The sequence below is a fragment of the Rhea pennata genome, chromosome 1, assembly GCF_028389875.1.
Source record: "Rhea pennata isolate bPtePen1 chromosome 1, bPtePen1.pri, whole genome shotgun sequence".
NCBI classification, from domain to species: domain Eukaryota; kingdom Metazoa; phylum Chordata; class Aves; order Rheiformes; family Rheidae; genus Rhea; species Rhea pennata.
Window position 1 is genome coordinate 170,052,356 of NC_084663.1, and position 14,316 is coordinate 170,066,671.

The following is a 14,316-nucleotide window of genomic DNA, read 5'->3' on the forward strand; positions in this document are numbered from 1 at the left end:
AAACATCTGTAATATATTTTAACATAAAAATCTTAGATCCCAAACTGATGACCAGAAACTATGATTTGCACTTACTAACCAAAGTAAGAGAAAGCCAGAGAGAACAGTCAGAGATTGTGCTACCCAGTATGAATCATAAGATCAGAATACAGCCTTGTGTGAACAGCAAATATTTTAAATGGGGAATTCTGGAGGCTCAGTTCTGGTTCTTTATATTAAACAACAAAAGCATTTGAAATGTGGGTTTCCCTTGCTCAATTTAATTCATTTGCAGATAGCGTCTCAAAACCTGGTCCAGTACAAGAGTACCTAGTCATCACAGTAATCAGAGAATCAGCCTTTACTCACCGGTTGTTTTTTAAAGAATTTTGCAAACCAAACGTACCTCCCAGATAGCATTTCCTATTACTCTACTCACATTTCAGAGATGTGAGTCAAAGCACTTACAGTTGGGGAAGGGGTTCAAAGTCTTGCTTTGGTAAGCTAGAAAGCACTTTTTCAGCTTTATCTGACATATATTAAATAAGAAAAGTAGCTATGTAGTATAGGAGGAATGTAAAGTGTTATGATAAAGAACAGTAAAGATATGTAATAGGCACTGTATTTTAAAATCAAATTTTACACAAGGGAAGACTGTTGTTGACATTCGAGTTCAACAGAAAGGCTTACACAACCATTAATGAGAATTAGTGCTAGGGCAAATGTATGTAAGACAAACCATTCCTAGTATAGGCTCAGAAACCACCTTCAGCAACAGCTCAATTTTATGTATAGCTAGAATATGAGGGGAGTAGCCACTTTGTATTTGGTCAGAACTGCAAATGCATGCACAGATCAAATAAAATGCTGTAAAGCCTGGCTGCAGAAACTTATGAAACTTGACCAAGAGCCTCATGTTTTAGTCCTGTTTGTTTTAGAAGAGAAGGCATATTTCCTGACTCAAGAAAGATGGAAGTGAAAGAGAATGTAATCCAATTTTCTTCCCAGCATGTAGTCACCCAATTTTCCCTGAGAAGCCTCTGTCAAAAAAATCTTGATAACTCTCCAAGAAACTCATTTAGTGCATGTTTAACTTCTGAACAGGATGATGGGGTGATGGGAATTGAAGGACTGGACCACCATCTGTGCCTGGTCAAGTGACAGGAATATGCCTAACCTCATCATATCAGCTGACATGGTTTGCCCCAAAATCATGCTATAATGACAGGTAGCTGATCTATGTCACAGCATTTCTGCTGGAGAGAGGGAAGGTGTAGGGATACCCAGCCTCCAAGGACTGTATGAAATGTGGCAGGGAAGCAGGAGAGAGGAGCAAATGAAGTTCTGAAGGACCTTAATCTTCCTCACCCTCATACCTGATACATGGAAGAGTGACCATTAATTAACGAATGAGAGGCCAGTGCAATAGATGTATTCACATGTATATAGGAGAGAGTAAACTGGGATAATTGGACTTTCAGTGTATCTATCCAGTCCAGCTTTTTTGTTTGTTTGTTTGTTTTGGATGTTCCACTGTTATTTCCCTTTGATGCTCATTTCCACTTTGGGGTCTTTAATCCTCTGTGTATTCCTCTCTGCCTTAAATTCATCAGGATCTTTAAAAAATCCAAATGATTTTCTTAGAAGTTCAAAAAATAAGATAAATGCATGTAGCTGAGCTGCTATATGAACCTATGTAATCACATATTATAGAATCAGGTTAGTTATATCCTATGTGACACAAAGATTTGTAGCTCTGAGTTAACATGTTATCTTCATTTTCTTGCAGTCTTGGATGCAGGATAAGAACTACAAGGAGGACAGATTGTAAAGTCATATATTTGATGATAGTTAAAATGTACAGTGGACATATTATTTCCTTAAAATACAAAGTCCATATTTTAATTATTCACAAAGTATGTTGTGAATGTCAATTGAATTTGACAAATCTGAACTATGCATTCATTTCTGACTATTTCCCTTTGGCCTGTTACAGAATTAGTGATCTTAGTTCTGAAGGTGTCACTTGTCATTTTGAGTATCTTTGTATGATTCAGTCCTACTTGGCTAGTAGCACAGTCTAGTCTTTCATTTGTCATGTATAGTTATCCACTACAGTCAAAGAAACCTAGTCCTATTCCTGATATACATGCAACTTTCAGATATTTGGGCTTAGGCCTGAATGCTGTAAGTTCATGGACATCATAGTTAACGGAATTGATTGAAGATTGAATTTAATGATTTAGCAAAATTTAATAAAGGTTGTCTGCAGTGTCCTTGTGTCCATAATCTTCTCCCATGAAATCTTTTGGCAGAGACATATGGGCTACTATGTTCAAATGTAGTATCTTCGATACTCTTCTGGGACCTGATTCGCTTTGCCATACTCTGTTTGTAGTAGCTATCTACATCCATAAAAGCTGGTGGACTCTGTTAACAGTTCAGCGTGAGAGTACTTTTCACTCATTTGTACCATTTCCTGGTATAACTCGGAAAATTTTACTCAGGCAAAACACACTTTGCAACTTTTCATCCAGAACAAGCCGCATCAGCTCAGCTTTTCCGCCTATGCTTTAGGTAGCATCTCAGTGTCAGCAGGCATTATGTAGCCAAATGCTATTAGCATTAAACCTAGTTGATATTACTTCAAAGTATGACTAATGGCATTGTGACAAATTTGTCAGAACTTACCTGAACGGCATATTATTTGGATATGGGGATATTTTAACCATAATTTGCTTAGCATCAAACCAGAAATAAGTAAAAACTCTATTTAAAAAAAAATCCTCCTTGTATGTACTAGATCTCTGAGACTTATCCTGGTGCCATGTATTTATAGCATGAAGCAAACAGTAGGATTGGTAGTAATACTGCAAGAAAGCTACGGTATGATTTTACAGCCATTTCTACCTGAAAGGCTTTGTCATCTTTATCATCTGCCTGGATGATATATTAAGAATCCTCTCACATGGATTCTATTTTTGTAAATAACTTTCCCTTTCAGAGAAAATATAAATACATATAATTCAATAATAATTAGATCATTTTACAAAAGCTTTTTTGTCAACTGTCAAATTACTTGCAAACAACCTTCCATATTGTTCTACCACATTTCAGTAACCAAATAGCTTTGATTCAGAAAATCATTTCAAAATATTTTTTGTTCATGTGCAAGCAACTGCATTAGGAATTAATTTCCATAGCCAGAGCAGATGTAGCATCAAGCTGAGCTCCTTTCTTCAGGGGGTCTTCCTTGCAGCACTGACTGTGCACACCCAGGTATGGAGAATAAAGAGAAAAAGGAAAGAATTTCACTTTTTCTTTCTTTTCTTCAAATCTATACCACACTATTGATATGCATACCAGCACACAGCCACACAGAGAAGTAAGGCATAGGTAGACTAAGGCTCCTGCAGATGAGGATAGTGGTTATTCGAACTGAATTCTTTGTAAAGAAAAGGGTGTTCTCTATCAAATGTTATCCATCCTACACCTCATATAGGACCTGTAAAATAGGCCCATGATGAGAGTGATGAGGAGGAAAGTAGGGAGGGGGAGGTTCACTACAGTTCCTGCCATCTGGTGACACCTCACTGAAGGCTAAAGATAAGAAACGAGAGAGATTATTGTGAACTTTCTTTATCCTGTAGAGTTAGGAGGATGTTTACTTCCACTTACCTGGTGGCTACATATCAGAAATTTCTCTGTATCTGACTGGAAGCAGACTTCTTTATGATGTTTTTGTCACATCACTTTGTAAGTATATGCCATCTCCATGGAGCCTGAGAAGCAAACAGATGTGAATATTTTGTCCAACAGATGAGCTAAAGAAAGAAGACATGAAAGCAGGAAGATAGCATTCCTCCCTATACAGATACACATTTACCAAGCAGCAGAGGAGAGAGCAAGGCAGTGAAAGTTGTGATGAAGAGTAGCAACTGATTAAAGTTAAAACAGTTTTAACAAAGGGAATGAACAGGACGGAGAATGAGAAGAATGCAGGAGGAACTGTCTCAGAGATAAAACAGCTCACATTAGTCCTGATTCTTATGGGGAGATAGACAAATGTGGCCTCTGTAAGACAAAAGTATGCTAAGGAGGACAGAAGAAAGGGCAGAAGAAAGGACAGGGAAGAGGAAGAGGAATCAAAAGCAGAAGAGGAGGGGGAAGGCAAGGGATATGACTTTTATTTTATCAGCTTTCATTCACACAACTTTTGTGTAGCCTGATAAAAAATGGGACATGAGAGGGAAAAGGTTGGACACCTACTGTTGGAATCCTTGTTCCCAAGACAGTTGTCCATGTTTGTCCACTGATAATCTAATGCAGAAGGGATGCATATGCCAGTCAGCTGGTCTGGCTAGGCTCCACTAACAGCTCTAAGAGATCCACATGCTCTTAGAATATAAAAAAAAAAAGGTGAATTCAAGTTTCTTCAATCTATACAACATCTCTTTTCTTCTGTCAGTCTTCTGTCAGTGTGCTAACCACCCAGCATCTCCTGTCAACATGCTAACCAGCTAAATGTGGACAGTTATGTCAAATAAAGGTAATCATGGGTTTGACCAAATCTCACTTTTCTTTTCTTTCTTTTCTTTTTCTTTTCTTTCCCTCCCCCTCCCCCAAGGCACTTAGGCAGTATTTGAGTGTCAGTCTTCCTTGGTTTGAATCACAACAGTGTTTTAGATGACAGATAGATACCCATTTCCTAGCAACAGCAATTTGAGCATTTGCAGGTGATTAAAACCAAGAATCCAAGGAACTTTCAGCCATTTAGTGAGGTTCCTGGTGAACGTAGATGTCCAAGGGATTAGGTTAGCCCAGAAATAAAGTAGCTTTTTAGGAAATTCCAGCAGATTTTTCAGACTAGATCCCACTCAATATTTTTTATCATCTGATACCTTAAATGAAGCAATTCTACCACTTAAAGAAGAAGCCTAATTCCCTTGCTCTTTCACCCCCCACATCTACTACGTGAGAATCATCTCCAGCTTTGGAGCTCAGCATCACCCATGCAAATGCTAGGTAAATTTTCTGTAGCTGCATTTGCAGACTGAAGTTCAGCAGTCTGGCCCTATAACGATTAATCAGAATGTGGCTGGGATAACTGTGTTCCTTCTCCCATAACCATGAACCAGTGATTATTTCAAAGTCATACTTTGTAGTGTGATTCGCATTACTTCAGGACTAGGCAGAATTCACCTTATTTGACACATTTTAGTGCTGTTGCAATAGCTGATAACACACAAGAGGGGGAGGAAAGGGAAGAGGGAGAGAAAGGCACGCCAGGGAATGAGCAGCAAGTGCTTGCACAAACCTTTCTTTCAGTTCAAATATGTAAAGTGAGATAAATGGTCAAACTGCAGACATACTGTACTCAGCAGGAGCCAAAAACTGCTCCCTGGATTGGCAGCTCCAGAAGCCATCAGCACCGGATCCTCTCGGCAATTACCAGCTCGGAAATGTCCTTCCATTGATTGTGACAGACGTAAACCAGCTGCGTTGCAATAGCAAGAGAACAGAGGGAGGAAGAGACAGACGGCAGGACACAAACAGTACCAAACACTGGGACCAGCTGCAGCCTGCAGGTCACACTTCCATGTCAACAAAAAATGTTATTTAATATTTGCCAAACACTGAAGTAATTCATCACAAGGTATAAGTGGACCTATAATGTCTGAAATCGCCTGTTGAAGATTAACTGAACGTATCGCATTTCCAATGTGATGACCTAAATGGGAAACAAAATAGTCTGAACCTTGCAGGCAAGGCACTTATTCATTCTCTGCAGTAGCAGAGTTCCCATGCTGGTCAGTCCCAGCCACGCAGCTTGGAAAATCCCTGTGCCAGGATATTTGTATGCAGAAAGGACAGTGCTAAAACGGGACAGTGCCAGCCTGTCAGGATGCAGCCCAGTACGAGCGTCTGATCAAATGTGTGCAGCTGCCTTCATCTAATCTCAAGTCTGTATAAGACAGAATTGCTGTGAATCACCAGCTGAGAGCGGAAGAGGTTGATTATTGTTTAAACACAGAGATAAGCTGGCAATGAACTGTACATTGCTGGCGGGTGCCTCTAAAAATATCTGCTTTCCCTCTGCGGACAGTCTTCAAACGGACATCAGGCTTCCTGCCTGTAAAAGGTGGCACTTCCAAGAGAAATAGAGTCACAGCAAGCTGCCTGTACTGAAACACCGTAGTTGGTTTGCATCATTTCGAGTTATGACAACAGAACAAAGGAAAACCCTTAAAATACACAGAACTGAGGGAAGTCCCACAAGAACTTTATTGAAAGAAGAAATTACTCCACATGTCCCTAAGTGGAGATGAAAAGAAGGCTGGAAATGTCTTGTAATTTTGGGGTTATTACTTTTTAGTACATTGGGCTGAACATATAACTGTTTCGAATGCGTCTAAAAACAGGAAAAAGGCTCATTCAAGCTCAAGAGTCATCAATGACTTCCATTGCAGTACCATCCTTTGTATTGCCCCTTCGGAGCTGCAGTTTCCTACTGAAGGCATGAAGAAGCTGCAAGCTAGTGAGTTATGCACATTCCTGTAGTTATTATGTTATAACTAACCCATAGAGTACTTCTATAATATAATATTTCACAGGATTTCCTCAATAATTGCTTCAGGATCTACCCAGGACTGTTGTGCAAAAGCCGTAAGTATGCCTCTAGAGAACTGAGTAATTACAAGAGGTTTTAAATAACACAATTAAGTGTTTAAAATAATAAAACATATCAAGGTCACACAGTGATGAGAAAGTACAGCATGCAGCGTTCTCCCTCTTTCCACAATACTCTTCCTGGAACTGTACAGCGCTCATTACTTGGGCTTTCCGGAGAAGCATTCTGCACATCATAAAGGGCAGAATTAAATTCCTTTTTTTTTCTTGTTTTTTCTTTTTTTTTTTTTTTTTTTTTTTTTTTTTGGTGGGGACTCCAGAAGCATGTGTTCACTGCTGCTACTAACACCCGAGCTTGTGCATAACTTCCTTCGCACTTTGACGGTGTTAGTGTCGTTCTGCAGGCCCAGCTTCCAGTCAAGGCCAATAAAATTCTGTTCCAGTCTTCTGTCCTCTAATTTTTCCCATTCCACTTCTCTCTGTCATTTTCCACTCCAGTTATCCTTCTTCAAAATTTCCTTTCCTGCTGTTTACCCCCATTTTTTCTCCCCTACCTCAATAATTCCAGTTCTGCTAACCATTTCTGGAGTATATCAACCATTTCATTATTTTTGTTTCATAAAAGTTACATTTTTTACTTTAACAGACATGATTTAAGTGCTGCTTTAAAAGATTTTGAGACACTAAAACTTTGTCATTAAAGAAGACATATTTTTCACATATAAATACTTTACAAGTACAATAATATTTCACAGACCATCATTCATAAAACCCAAATTAACATGCAATATGCAATTACCAGTTCTATAATTACCAGTATTATTTCACACAGTCAGAGTAGACCCCAATAACCCACTTTCACTCTCTTCCAGTAATTCTCCCTGCTAGAGTCAAAGGTATTTTTGCTGGAAGCACTGAAGACTCGTGATCCTCTAATTCTTTATGAAAAAGTTTTAAAAATGCAGAATTTATATATCACAGTAGCAATTCTTCCTCAGACTGCAGTGGTGGGATTCATCTTTCCCTACTGCTTGCACCTAAATCTTAGATAGATAAGCCTGAATTCAAGAGAAAGAAAGAGGCAAAACAAAAGTCAATATTTAAGCAAAATATTTCAGCTGACCTAAACAATTTTATTTAGGAAAGATTTCTCAGTAAATTTATAAATGATCTATTTGTCCTGAAAATAAAGTTCAATGTTGATAATTTGAAGGTCCACCTATAGTTTTAGCCTCCATACAGACATAGTTAGCACTACCGGGAAAATGTTGCCAGAACCATTTCCTCAAAATGAGAAAGGAGAAGGACATGCCTATTCTGATTTTCTCTTTCATTCTTTGCAATAATTTTCAATAGTTCTCTCATTTTTCCAAGAGCAATACCAAGGCTTGTACATGAAACACATGTACCTGAAACTGAAACCTAATGAGCAAGAACTGATGGATATGCAGCCAGCAAAATTTCAGGTTCCCTTCTGATGAAATTCCATCTTTCAACACCTTTTTTAGTAGTCAATTTTGCACTGGAGTGATGGGGAAGGTGGAGAGAAACATTCTCTGTTATATTGTCAATCAAAATCTCACCAGCAATTTGGTTGTTTTTAATTGGATTTCATATAAAACTGAAAGAAGCACATCCCCCCCCCCTTTTTTTTCCTGAGTAGTCAGTATAGTACAGCTTCTCTAGCCGTACTATCCGTTACACTTATGCTTTCGGGGTAATGCAGCTTGTCTGGCTCTATTTAAAAGAATCCAGTTTAGCCACGGTGCCGACTACTTCTGCTCCAGAAGTCAGATATATTACTTAATAAGTGAAGGGGTGAAGCAACAAGCTTGACAAGAAACTTCCGAGTGATGTCATCAGGACAAGGACTCGGCCCAGCATGATCACAGCAAGAGAAACCACCGGGGAAGAGAGAAAGCTCCCCGGGGAAGACGTGGGGATTGTTATAGTCGAACCTTTCAGCATGACGGGCAGGAACAGACCAGAGAAGGACTTTGCCCTGCCTGGAGGAGATGTGAACTTCTGATCGTTAATAAACCAAGGATGACTGACAACTGATGAAATCAATTTCCTTTATCACAGCTGGTGGTCTCACAATTAGCAAAGCTTAGGGCAATTATGGGACTTAAATCTCTTCCCTTCTAGGTTTTGTGGGTTTATTTAGGTATTACTTTACATTACCATATTACTCTAGCACTTTTCATGCTAAAATGAATTTTCAGGCTGCGTGCTGGGGTCTCAGTCCTTCAATGCAATCTGTACAGTCAAACCACAGGAGAGCAGCAAGCCTCTGGGACTTTTCTTACAGGTAAGAGAGCTCCATCAATGCATCCAGCCCCAGAATTAGGGCATCAGGACTGCCCTAGGGGCACAGCCACATCCGCAGAGGGTGGCTAAAGAAGCCAGCTGTTGCCCAGGAAAGTGACTGCAAGCTGAAAGAAGGGATTAACCTCTGAATTTTTAAAGGTGAAAGGAGATTTTTAGTTGACAAAGAGAATGGGTAGGGCATTAACTTCAGGGAGTGCAGTATACCACCTTATGAAATCAATGAATACTAGCAAAAGGGGTAAGAAAATCTTCCCGGGTGATACCTATTATAAGATCAGAGCCAGTCTTTCTAGTTTGAAGCACAACCCCCCACCCCCCAAAAAACTTGCCAACAACAACAACACAGTTAATCTTGATTTGTCCCTTTTGGAAATGTGAAGGGATAAACAGGTGATACGTCATCCTAGGGACTCCACATACTTCAACACCATGAAAGAATATATAACATTATTTGTCTTGTTTGCACTGTGGTGATGCGCACCTGCAGTGTCCTCAGAGCCTTACTGTGCCATACACACAAGTAATGAAAGCTAGTCCTCTCCCCAACCCCCACAAAGGCATTTTTAATGGAAATAAACAAGACAGACAAAAGGTGGGAAGAGAAACCACAAATACTAAGAGCTCAAGTGTCCTTGTTTGCAGAGAGGCAGAAAGAAACTCAGCAGAAGGGGGGGAAAGTTGATGACAAGTCTGTCCACACACTTCTACCTAGGTACACTCTTGCTCAGCCCTACCAGGAGCCTTTCCCAGGTCTCAACCCACTTCTGAAATTGGGAAGCCAGGTCTTTTCATCAAAAATGGAGCAATCAATCATCCTTCCTTTCTATTAAAAGATGGAGTAGAAGGAGTGTCCACTTTTATCCAAAAACTTAGCAGTTAGGGCTCACTTCTGGTTTGTGGGACCTGAAGGAGAGTAGGAAGAAATGGAAGGAAAAATCTACCTTGCCTTGAAGATACTCCTTTCATGCCATTATCAAAATTCACAGAAAAGTAAATACATGTGAACATAGGCCAGTACTTTGGACTTGCTCAGAGGTAAGGAGATGTGTGCAGTGGTCTCTGCTTCAGGAGCCATCTAGGGAGCATCCAGGACTTGAGGCTCTCCCATGTCCTCACTGTTCCCAGCTGGTTGCTCAGATGCCTCCTCACTGAGGGTGTGTTGGCAGACTGGCTCAGACAGAAGTGCCCAAAAGTTCGGCAAATGTAGAGTGTCCTAACACTCGTGTTCTCTCGTGAACCTACACCATAGTCTTTCTGGTCCCCACTTGCAAAACAGGAATAAAAGACTTCTTTAGCCCCCATCAATGTAAATACATGAAAGACATAAGCTGCTCAGATTCCATATTAAGGAATCTATTTTGTATTAAGGAATTTCTATTCTGGCAGTATTACTTTAGCAAAAAGGGCCTATTACTAATTTTAAGACAAGCTCTTTTTAAATGCTGAAGTGTGTGCACGAACATATTTTAGGAGAAAACTCAGCATACGTTATACTTTTAAAAGGCCAGATCCTTTTCTGTGTTGAGTTTTTAAAACTTCCTCAAAATGCAATAACCTCCCCTTGTCCCCCACCCTCTCTGGACTTTTATCCAAAATCTCCATCATGTGCCTAATGAAAGTGTTGTGTTATGATTACCATAGCAACTACAATCCAACAGCTGCCTTAACATTTCATCTTCTGCTCATTTTAAAATGCTTCCTTTTTGCCAAAGAAAACTTTTCTCAATTATTTAATTTTTTTTACTACACACTGTTCACTCAGCTTGCAAAATAAACATTTAGAAAAAAAATCAACGGAAACTGCCTTGGTTTCTAACCACATATTTTGCTAATTGCTTTTATGCTTCTCTCAAGTCATTTTAAATGTTTCTGAGGCTGCACACTAAAAAGCTTACACTTTGTTTTGTAGATAAACTGATGGTTATGCACTACTGTGTAGAGCCACCGCAGATTGCCAGGAGCCACATCCAGCCCACAAACGCAAGGAGAGTCACTCAGCCCTACCCAGCCTCCTAATGGGGGGCACCAACCATTTTCTCACCCTCCCAGTCACTTGGATCTAACTGCCTGGCTTGGCTCACTTTTTGTCTCACATTTTGCTTCTCGTTCTTCCATCCATGCTTTCAACTCTGAGCTCTATCATACTTGCTTCCTGTGGACCTTCTCCTACTTTTGTAACTTCTATCTTTTGAGTAGCTTGGGAAAGAGGACAGTAGGAGAACATGGTTAAACACTTCGTCTCGCTCTGGCCGTGACAGAGGGAAAGGTTATGTGTGGTGAGGCACCTGGTTGGCGAGGAAGTCCTGGAGGCAGGATTTTGGAGATGCTGAAGAGAGTGCAGCAGGCCCCACTCAGTGACACAGCCAATGAGGTCCAGCATTTAAAGTTTCTCTGTTTCATGTGTACACAGGAATAAGAAAAAACATACTGGTTCTAAGCATATACAGATTAGCTCTGCTAGCTGATAGTCCATTTTGCTATTACTCATTTCACAAACAACAATCAGCTCTTAATTAGCTAAACTAGTCACCCTTTCCTTTTTCAACAGACAGAGCTTTCCCTCAAGCACTATGCAAGGCAGTCCAGGATGTGCAGGAAAGCACATTCTCTGTGTTTCTGCAGCATCTAAAGTCAGCAACCAATCTGTGCCTCGTTGCCTCGTCAACCTCTAAAATTATTGCTTTTAGATCCTTTCCCATCCTAGCCTCAGGTAGCACGGTGCCAGGAGAGTGTGGGCTGAACGTGTGATGGAGCATGGAGATGGGCACAGGACATTGAAAACAGACTGATTCAAAGTCCCAACTGGTCAGGTTGTCACGCAGCTTGGCAGAGGAGGAAGAGGCAGGATGTATGTGTGTTGAAGGGATTTTTCGCAGAATCATAGAATCAGTAAGGTTGGAAGGGACCTCTGGAGATCATCTAGTCCAACCTCCCTGCTCAGCAGGGTCACCTAGAGCATGGTAGGCAGGGTTGCATCCAGGCGGGCCTTGAAGATCTCCAGAGAAGGAGACTCCACAACCTCTCTGGGCAACCTGGGCCAGCGCTCCGTCACTCTCACAGGGAAGAAATTCCCCCTCACGCTCAGGCAGAACTTCCTGTGCTTCAGTTTGTGCCCGTTGCCTCTTGTCCTGTCACATGGGACAACTGAAAAGAGTTTGTCCCCGTCCCCTTGACACCCTCCCTTCAGGTACTTGTACACATTGATAAGATCCCCCCTCAGTCTTCTCTTCTTCAGGCTGAAGAGGCCCAGCTCTCGCAGCTGACAATTTTGACACTTGTAAAAATAAGACTAAAACTCAGAGCCATGTGGATGGAGAGGGATTAGGGTTTAACGTGAGTAAAACAGAGGGAATGAGCACATGGGTCTGAAAGCTTCAAACTGTTCTTTAGCTATTTTTTTTTTCAATTATCAGATATAAAGACAAACTAAAATTAACAATCCTTATCTAGAATACATGTATGTTTAAGGAAGAAGGAAAACCTTCAGAAGCAGTCAGCTTCCTGTCTTGTGCTTTTGAAATCTAGCTGATGGCTCACAGAACAGGTCTCAAATATGTATATATATATAAAATCCACACAGCTAAAAGTCGTCTATTTTAAAAGACAAGTGTTTGCTCACATGAGGAACATTGCACTCAAGTGTTCAGTCTTTGCAATCCATATGGATTTCATCAGCTTGTTTGCCAGGAATTTAGGAAAAACAAACTTTATTCATGTTCCTTAGAGAAATGAATTCAGTTCGTGGTCTGTGCAATAAGAAATACAGCTTGGGAACAAGAAAACCCAGGACATTCCTGGAACTGGAAGGTCACAGAGCCAAAAGTATAGATCCACTTAATATATGAAATGAATGACTAGCAGGGGCATCTTCATCAGCATTTGAAGTATGGGATTTCAGCTTAGAAAGTGATTTCTAGTCACATTCTATAAAGGGCACTCAGATGTAAAGTGCTTTCACAAGCTGCCCTGCACGCTGGATACTTCTGTTGCTCTGAGAAGAGGATAACTCCAAACCTCAAGTTCCCATTTCTGCTCTTTGTTTGGCTTGAGAAATCTGGGAATCCTTTCTTTCTGAACAGTCCCTCAGCTGCAACAGCAGGTCAGACATTAGGCACATGTTTTGTACATTAGGCACTGGATGAAAAAGAAGAATCACTCTTGAAGCAGAGACCTGAGCGCCCATATTCTCACCCTGCCCCAGTCTCCTGGCCACCACACTAGGACCATACCCCTTCTCTCCTGACCTCATTTGGGTCTCAGGGTTCCTGCTGTCCTGGCTGTATGTGAACAGGCTTGGACACTATCCCATCTCCCTGGCCTCACTCTGGAGAACCCCACAGGGACATTTCAGAAGATGTCATGGAAATGACTGAATCTTCCAAGACCTGACTTTTTAATTTCTCAAGTTGACATTATGGCCAGGTCTTTGGTAAAATCAAAAAGAGCTCCACACAGTGATGATACAAGAAGAGGCAGGCTAACAAGTATTAGAGAAAAGAGTTCCAGAAAGAGGGGGAGGGAGCTGCCAAGACTAACACCCTGTAATAACAGCAAAGACAGATCAGACTGTTTCAGAAGGTTTTAATTTCAGCACAAGCCTCTGAAGAAGACATCTTGTTTCATAAATGGAAGCATCACCACGGGCAGCTATGTTTTGAACTGAAGTCGACATTGTCATCAGGTGCTCCAAGACTATATACCAAACAGTATCCGTCAAGAGATACTGCTGGGCTATTAACCCTAAATGCTGCTTGTGAACCCTAAAGGGTCTTAGAGAGGAGACCCAGACACTCCACTCATTTTGGCTGAGCAAAATTGACTGAAGACGGTAAGTACTTCTGGTGTCTCTGCAAGCATTGGAGTACTTTATGCTGCTGAATAAAATGCAGTAAATGAGTACACTCCTAGTCTTAAGGACCCACAGTTTCTTAGTTGTGGAAGGGAATAATAACACCACCAGCTAACAAGGGTGTTATTGATTGATCCATGGCCCTGAGGCCATGTGGCAATGATGAGTTTGTATCCACAGTGCTTAGCGTTGCCCCTTTCTGGCAGACTTTTATTTGCTAAAGGGGATGGTCCAACAGAAATTGGGGTGAGCTACCAAGGAAGCAATGCAACTGGCCAGGAGTGCAATGCATGGATTCACTCCTTGTTTCTCCTTTCTTTCACGATATAGATTTGCCCCAAGAGGTGCAAGTGACTTGCTCTTCCAAAAGTGGGCACCTACTGTCACCTACAATGTACTTTAAATGTCTAAATGCTATTCAGAAGCTCTTTTTTTCTGAATCTGTGAGGGTTTCTACTCCTGATAAAAACTTACTCAATACATTTTTTTGTATCTTGAAATATTTCTAGGAAAAAAAAAAAAAAACA

General features: G+C 40.7%; 1 long non-coding RNA gene across 1 annotated transcript in view; it reads right to left on the reverse strand.

Moving 5' to 3' along the window:
• LOC134135489 (uncharacterized) overlaps positions 1-14,316 on the reverse strand; it is a 29,153-nt gene that overhangs the window by 5,054 nt on the left and 9,783 nt on the right. Inside the window, exons 2-3 of the long non-coding RNA XR_009957293.1 lie at positions 4,249-4,376; positions 3,658-3,761 (exon numbers count right to left, since the gene is read on the reverse strand). This is a non-coding gene — a long non-coding RNA (uncharacterized LOC134135489). The remainder of the gene's footprint in view (positions 1-3,657; positions 3,762-4,248; positions 4,377-14,316) is intronic.